Source organism: Anopheles moucheti, chromosome 2 (assembly GCF_943734755.1).
Source record: "Anopheles moucheti chromosome 2, idAnoMoucSN_F20_07, whole genome shotgun sequence".
In the NCBI taxonomy this organism is placed as follows: Eukaryota; Metazoa; Arthropoda; class Insecta; order Diptera; family Culicidae; genus Anopheles; species Anopheles moucheti.
In genome coordinates, this window is record NC_069140.1 from 9224486 (window position 1) to 9233166 (window position 8681).

Below are 8681 nucleotides of genomic sequence, written 5' to 3' on the forward strand. Positions count from 1 at the left end.
GTTTCCGGGGGTTTAGAAGGATTCCATGCATAAATATACGATTTCAATACTCCTTATTGTTATTTCCATAAAAATGAACTTGGTTAGAGTCATTTCAGGGTGCTAGCACATTTGCACGAACGGAAAGAGAGGAAAGATCAGTCGACGGATCAAGCGCAATGATCACTAGAGGGAAGGGTGCAGCTATATGAAATGATACCACGTGGTACGGAAATTTGTGCTACCTCTACCGTATGGATGCTCTCTTGGTGTCAGAAACCAAAAATTCCATCGTTTCTGAAGCATTTTCGACGGACGGAATGGCGCAAAATACGAAAGAGATGCAGGATCCGTTTTGCCTTGTCCCCCGCACTCTAATGCGTTTGATAGGATTGTGAGAGAAATGTTCTTTTATTTGCCTTAATTCTCACATTCCGGCCACCACAGAAGGAACTCCGATCTAAGTATTGAATTTATGGGTATATATGGGTACGTGCCTTCACTGCCCACTATGAAAGTAAACAAACGTAAACATGGTTTGTTGCTGCATGCTATTCAGTGCCAGTGCCAATCTTCCTATCCAAATTGCTGAGCACACTTGGATTGGGTAACATTGCCATCCGGTTTGCTGCGCGTACGATGTGTTTACCCGATGCTGTGCGCAACGTCACTACGCGGCCTATTCCGTCCTTGCCAGGATGAACCGAAAAAATACGCCCGATTGGCCACAAGGTAGGATGCATGTTGTCTTTTTTGATGATCACCAGTTGATTTTCTTTCAGGGATACTGATCGACCATAGCAATACTTGGCTCGCGCTTGCAATTGCTGAAGGTATTCCGGATACCATCTAGCCCATATGGTTCTCATGTGCTTCTGCACTGGCTGATATTCCTTCAAGCGGTTGCCGGGTATACCGGTGTAGCTGACGTCTGGTACCACCGCTTGCATGTTGCTACCGATTAGAAAGTGTCCCGGTGTTAGGAGGTTCCAAATCCGACGGCTCGTCAGATAGATGAGTGATCGGTCGGGAATTTAAACATAGTTCTACTTGTGCAAGCAAGGTAAGCACATTCTCCTGTGTGATGTTCGTTGTTCCGATGGTTCTAATATTGTGTTTTTTTTAGCTGCCTTCACCGCTGCTTCCCTCAGACCTCCAAAGTGAGGTGCTCGTGGAGGAATGAAATTCCATTTCATCTCATTCGTCGCGCACCAATCAAATAATGCATCTCGATCATCTTCATCGCATTTAAGCATCTTATAAATGCTCGTGTGACGCTCCTTTCAACGTAGTTGCATTGTCTGAGTGTAGTTCCCTTATCCTTCCGCGGCGTGAAACTAATCAACGTAGTGCTCCCAAAAATGCTGTTGTGGTTAAATCGATTTCCAATTCTATATGAACCGCTCGCGTTGAAAAGCATACGAATATCGCGATATATGCTTTAGTGGGACTTCTGGTGCGAATGGGTGATTTTAGAAAAATTGGCCCATCGTAATCAACACCGCACACTGAAAACGGTCTTGTCGGTGAAACTCTCGACGTCGGCAGGTCAGCGATCCTTTGTTTTATGAGTGGTGGTTGGTGGTAGACAGACTTGCATAAATTGCAACCTCCAATGATCCAGAATCGTTGTCGCAACGATGTAAGCAGCATTTGAGGACCAGCATGTAGTTTGCTCAGGTGATGTGCAACTGCCAATAGTGCTGCCAATGGATGCTTTGATGCGATTATGACTGGATGCTTACGAAATCGAAGCATTCTTGGTCGATTTTCCTCTCATCCACGATGATTTCTCGATCGGCGATCGGATGTTAGTGGCTGCTGTGCTGGAACGTGATGAGACAGTTCGTGAAGTTGTGTTGAAAGTGAAAGTGACAAAGGGAAGTAAGCTTGTACTAATGCATTGTCTTCTGTGTCGCTTGCAGTTTATCTACCACAGGGTGTGTGGAAGAACGATATCGTCGAGTCGTTGCGAAAGGGCAGTTGCTGGATCCACAACTACCATGTGCCGCAGAATAAGGTGGCCTATTTCATTAGGATGCTCGACAATACGCGCTTTTAGGTGTGCCCATATCATCCCTTTTCTCAACTCAACCACGAATGCGAAGATCAAACTATTTATTCTTTTAAATAAAGTTTTAATAAACACACAACAACACTGTCGCGTTTAGAAGAAAGCGTCGCCACCAGCAGATACAGATCGCGCCTCATAATTGCATGCGGTTTTATGCTGAGTATATAGTTTGCATGAATACACGGACGAGCTGAGCTGTGCCGGTGCCCGAACGACGTGGACACCGCTCAGCATACGACGATACGGATAAAGAGCAGTACAGTAGATGTTAATATCACATATATCAGCAGATTGACTCGCGGTACTGTTTGTCTCCCACATTCCCACATTCCCACGTGGTTATTCTTCTTCTTGATGACAATCTTTGCGGGGGGACAACAGAGAGCAAAATGGAAAGAATTAAGTGTATTTAAGTATTTAATAAAATACCTTTTGTAATGTATTTAATACCGTACGTATTTAATGTCCACCTCACAAAAGCTAGCAGAGCACACGATCATCTCAGTCATCATTGCATATTATTTTGAAGCGCTTTTCCTTTCGTCGAAGTCTCTCCGCGCATGCGATCGGAGCCACCAAAAAGCGACCGGTTTTGTGATTTCTGACACCAAGAGAGCATCCACGACAGGAGATAACATCAATCTGATCCGCACAAGGCTCCGCCATGTTTGTACATAACATATTGATATCGCATACTCACGTTATCATTCGCTTTGATGGTATTGATCAATCATCAGAATGAGAGATCTTCTACGATTGGCTGTTAGTTACACATTCTATCAAACCAGGGAGAGCGATCGATAGAGTAAATAGCTCAGGTACTGTGGGGAGAATCCTCCGTCTCATTTCATCCATCCAGTTTCTACAGTGCGTCCCAAAACTGAACAGCAGTTCAGTTTTTTAATTATTAGCAGTAGGAAATGTGCAGTGCCACTATTTCCGAAGACATTATGTATTGTTTGTTGTTCGGTTATTTCGCAATAATTATATCTCTTGTCATCGTGGAGTTTCCGGGGGTTTAAAAGGATTCCATGCATAAATATACGATTTCAATACTCCTTATTGTTATTTCCATAAAAATGAACTTGGTTAGAGTCATTTTAAGGTGCTAGCACATTTGGACGAACGGAAAGAGAGGAAAGATCAGTCGACGGATCAAGCGCTATGATCACTGGAGGGAAGGGTACAGCTATATGAAATGCTACAATCTGGTACGGAAATTTGTGCTATCTCTTCGTTGATCATGCTCTCTTGGTGTCAGAAACCAAAAATTTCATCGTTTCTGAAGCATTTTCGACGGACGGAACGGCGCAAAATACGAAAGAGATGCAGGATCCGTTTTGCCTTGTCCCCCGCACTCTAATGCGTTTGATAGGATTGTGAGAGAAATGTTCTTTTATTTGCCTTAATTCTCACATTCCGGCCACCACAGAAGGAACTCCGATCTAAGTATTGAATTTATGGGTATATATGGGTATGTGCCTTCACTGCCCACTATGAAAGCAAACAAACGTAAACATGATTTGTTGCTGCATGCTATTCAGTGCCAGTGCCAATCTTCCTATCCAAATTGCTGAGCACACTTGGATTGGGTAACATTGCCAACCGGTTTGCTGCGCGTACGATGTGTTTACCCGATGCTGTGCGCAACGTCACTACGCGGCCTATTCCGTCCTTGCCAGGATGAACCGAAATAATACGCCCCATTGGCGTAGGCCCCTCAAGGTAGGATGCATGTTGTCTTTTTTGATGATCACCAGTTGATTTTCTTTCAGGGATACTGATTGACCATTGCAATACTTGGCTCGCGCTTGCAATTGCTGAAGGTATTCCGGATACCATCTAGCCCATATGGTTCTCATGTGCTTCTGCACTGGCTGATATTCCTTCAAGCGGTTGCCGGGTATACCGGTGTAGCTGACGTCTGGTACCACCGCTTGCATGTTGCTACCGATTAGAAAGTGTCCCGGTGTTAGGAGGTTCCAAATCCGACGGCTCGTCAGATAGATGAGTGATCGGTCGGGAATTTAAACATAGTTCTACTTGTGCAAGCAAGGTAAGCACATTCTCCTGTGTGATGTTCGTTGTTCCGATGGTTCTAATATTGTGTTTTTTTTAGCTGCCTTCACCGCTGCTTCCCTCAGACCTCCAAAGTGAGGTGCTCGTGGAGGAATGAAATTCCATTCCATCTCATTCGTCGCGCACCAATCAAATAATGCATCTCGATCATCTTCATCGCATTTAAGCATCTTATAAATGCTCGTGTGACGCTCCTTTCAACGTAGTTGCATTGTCTGAGTGTAGTTCCCTTATCCTTCCGCGGCGTGAAACTAATCAACGTAGTGCTCCCAAAAATGCTGTTGTGGTTAAATCGATTTCCAATTCTATATGAACCGCTCGCGTTGAAAAGCATACGAATATCGCGATATATGCTTTAGTGGGACTTCTGGTGCGAATGGGTGATTTTAGAAAAATTGGCCCATCGTAATCAACACCGCACACTGAAAACGGTCTTGTCGGTGAAACTCTCGACGTCGGCAGGTCAGCGATCCTTTGTTTTATGAGTGGTGGTTGGTGGTAGACAGACTTGCATAAATTGCAACCTCCAATGATCCAGAATCGTTGTCGCAACGATGTAAGCAGCATTTGAGGACCAGCATGTAGTTTGCTCAGGTGATGTGCAACTGCCAATAGTGCTGCCAATGGATGCTTTGATGCGATTATGACTGGATGCTTACGAAATCGAAGCATTCTTGGTCGATTTTCCTCTCATCCACGATGATTTCTCGATCGGCGATCGGATGTTAGTGGCTGCTGTGCTGGAACGTGATGAGACAGTTCGTGAAGTTGTGTTGAAAGTGAAAGTGACAAAGGGAAGTAAGCTTGTACTAATGCATTGTCTTCTGTGTCGCTTGCAGTTTATCTACCACAGGGTGTGTGGAAGAACGATATCGTCGAGTCGTTGCGAAAGGGCAGTTGCTGGATCCACAACTACCATGTGCCGCAGAATAAGGTGGCCTATTTCATTAGGATGCTCGACAATACGCGCTTTTAGGTGTGCCCATATCATCCCTTTTCTCAACTCAACCACGAATGCGAAGATCAAACTATTTATTCTTTTAAATAAAGTTTTAATAAACACACAACAACACTGTCGCGTTTAGAAGAAAGCGTCGCCACCAGCAGATACAGATCGCGCCTCATAATTGCATGCGGTTTTATGCTGAGTATATAGTTTGCATGAATACACGGACGAGCTGAGCTTTGCCGGTGCCCGAAGGACGTGGACACCGCTCAGCATACGACGATACGGATAAAGAGCAGTACAGTAGATGTTAATATCACATATCACATATATCAGCAGATTGACTCGCGGTACTGTTTGTCTCCCACATTCCCACATTCCCACATGGTTATTCTTCTTCTTGATGACAATCTTTGTTGGGGGACAACAGAGAGCAAAATGGAAAGAATTAATCACCGTAAGTATTTAATGTCCACCACACAAAAGCTAGCAGAGCACACGGTCATCTCAGTCGCCATTGCACATTATTTTGAAGCGCTTTTCCTTTCGTCGAAGTCTCCGCGCATGCGCGATCGGAGCTACCAAAAAGCGAACGGTTTTGTGATTTCTGACACCAAGAGAGCATCCATGAAAGGAGATATCATCAATCTGATCCGCTTGAGGCTCCGCCATGTTTGTACATAACATATTGATATCGCATACTCACGTTATCATTCGCTTTGATGGTATTGATCAATCATCAGAATGAGAGATCTTCTACGATTGGCTGTTAGTTACACATTCTATCAAACCAGGGAGAGCGATCGATAGAGTAAATAGCTCAGGTACTGTGGGGAGAATCCTCCGTCTCATTTCATCCATCCAGTTTCTACAGTGCGTCCCAAAACTGAACAGCAGTTCAGTTTTTTAATTATTAGCAGTAGGAAATGTGCAGTGCCACTATTTCCGAAGACATTATGTATTGTTTGTTGTTCGGTTATTTCGCAATAATTATATCTCTTGTCATCGTGGAGTTTCCGGGGGTTTAAAAGGATTCCATGCATAAATATACGATTTCAATACTCCTTATTGTTATTTCCATAAAAATGAACTTGGTTAGAGTCATTTTAAGGTGCTAGCACATTTGGACGAACGGAAAGAGAGGAAAGATCAGTCGACGGATCAAGCGCTATGATCACTGGAGGGAAGGGTACAGCTATATGAAATGCTACAATCTGGTACGGAAATTTGTGCTATCTCTTCGTTGATCATGCTCTCTTGGTGTCAGAAACCAAAAATTTCATCGTTTCTGAAGCATTTTCGACGGACGGAACGGCGCAAAATACGAAAGAGATGCAGGATCCGTTTTGCCTTGTCCCCCGCACTCTAATGCGTTTGATAGGATTGTGAGAGAAATGTTCTTTTATTTGCCTTAATTCTCACATTCCGGCCACCACAGAAGGAACTCCGATCTAAGTATTGAATTTATGGGTATATATGGGTATGTGCCTTCACTGCCCACTATGAAAGCAAACAAACGTAAACATGATTTGTTGCTGCATGCTATTCAGTGCCAGTGCCAATCTTCCTATCCAAATTGCTGAGCACACTTGGATTGGGTAACATTGCCAACCGGTTTGCTGCGCGTACGATGTGTTTACCCGATGCTGTGCGCAACGTCACTACGCGGCCTATTCCGTCCTTGCCAGGATGAACCGAAATAATACGCCCCATTGGCGTAGGCCCCTCAAGGTAGGATGCATGTTGTCTTTTTTGATGATCACCAGTTGATTTTCTTTCAGGGATACTGATTGACCATTGCAATACTTGGCTCGCGCTTGCAATTGCTGAAGGTATTCCGGATACCATCTAGCCCATATGGTTCTCATGTGCTTCTGCACTGGCTGATATTCCTTCAAGCGGTTGCCGGGTATACCGGTGTAGCTGACGTCTGGTACCACCGCTTGCATGTTGCTACCGATTAGAAAGTGTCCCGGTGTTAGGAGGTTCCAAATCCGACGGCTCGTCAGATAGATGAGTGATCGGTCGGGAATTTAAACATAGTTCTACTTGTGCAAGCAAGGTAAGCACATTCTCCTGTGTGATGTTCGTTGTTCCGATGGTTCTAATATTGTGTTTTTTTTAGCTGCCTTCACCGCTGCTTCCCTCAGACCTCCAAAGTGAGGTGCTCGTGGAGGAATGAAATTCCATTTCATCTCATTCGTCGCGCACCAATCAAATAATGCATCTCGATCATCTTCATCGCATTTAAGCATCTTATAAATGCTCGTGTGACGCTCCTTTCAACGTAGTTGCATTGTCTGAGTGTAGTTCCCTTATCCTTCCGCGGCGTGAAACTAATCAACGTAGTGCTCCCAAAAATGCTGTTGTGGTTAAATCGATTTCCAATTCTATATGAACCGCTCGCGTTGAAAAGCATACGAATATCGCGATATATGCTTTAGTGGGACTTCTGGTGCGAATGGGTGATTTTAGAAAAATTGGCCCATCGTAATCAACACCGCACACTGAAAACGGTCTTGTCGGTGAAACTCTCGACGTCGGCAGGTCAGCGATCCTTTGTTTTATGAGTGGTGGTTGGTGGTAGACAGACTTGCATAAATTGCAACCTCCAATGATCCAGAATCGTTGTCGCAACGATGTAAGCAGCATTTGAGGACCAGCATGTAGTTTGCTCAGGTGATGTGCAACTGCCAATAGTGCTGCCAATGGATGCTTTGATGCGATTATGACTGGATGCTTACGAAATCGAAGCATTCTTGGTCGATTTTCCTCTCATCCACGATGATTTCTCGATCGGCGATCGGATGTTAGTGGCTGCTGTGCTGGAACGTGATGAGACAGTTCGTGAAGTTGTGTTGAAAGTGAAAGTGACAAAGGGAAGTAAGCTTGTACTAATGCATTGTCTTCTGTGTCGCTTGCAGTTTATCTACCACAGGGTGTGTGGAAGAACGATATCGTCGAGTCGTTGCGAAAGGGCAGTTGCTGGATCCACAACTACCATGTGCCGCAGAATAAGGTGGCCTATTTCATTAGGATGCTCGACAATACGCGCTTTTAGGTGTGCCCATATCATCCCTTTTCTCAACTCAACCACGAATGCGAAGATCAAACTATTTATTCTTTTAAATAAAGTTTTAATAAACACACAACAACACTGTCGCGTTTAGAAGAAAGCGTCGCCACCAGCAGATACAGATCGCGCCTCATAATTGCATGCGGTTTTATGCTGAGTATATAGTTTGCATGAATACACGGACGAGCTGAGCTGTGCCGGTGCCCGAACGACGTGGACACCGCTCAGCATACGACGATACGGATAAAGAGCAGTACAGTAGATGTTAATATCACATATATCAGCAGATTGACTCGCGGTACTGTTTGTCTCCCACATTCCCACATTCCCACGTGGTTATTCTTCTTCTTGATGACAATCTTTGCGGGGGGACAACAGAGAGCAAAATGGAAAGAATTAAGTGTATTTAAGTATTTAATAAAATACCTTTTGTAATGTATTTAATACCGTACGTATTTAATGTCCACCTCACAAAAGCTAGCAGAGCACACGATCATCTCAGTCATCATTGCATATTATTTTGAAGC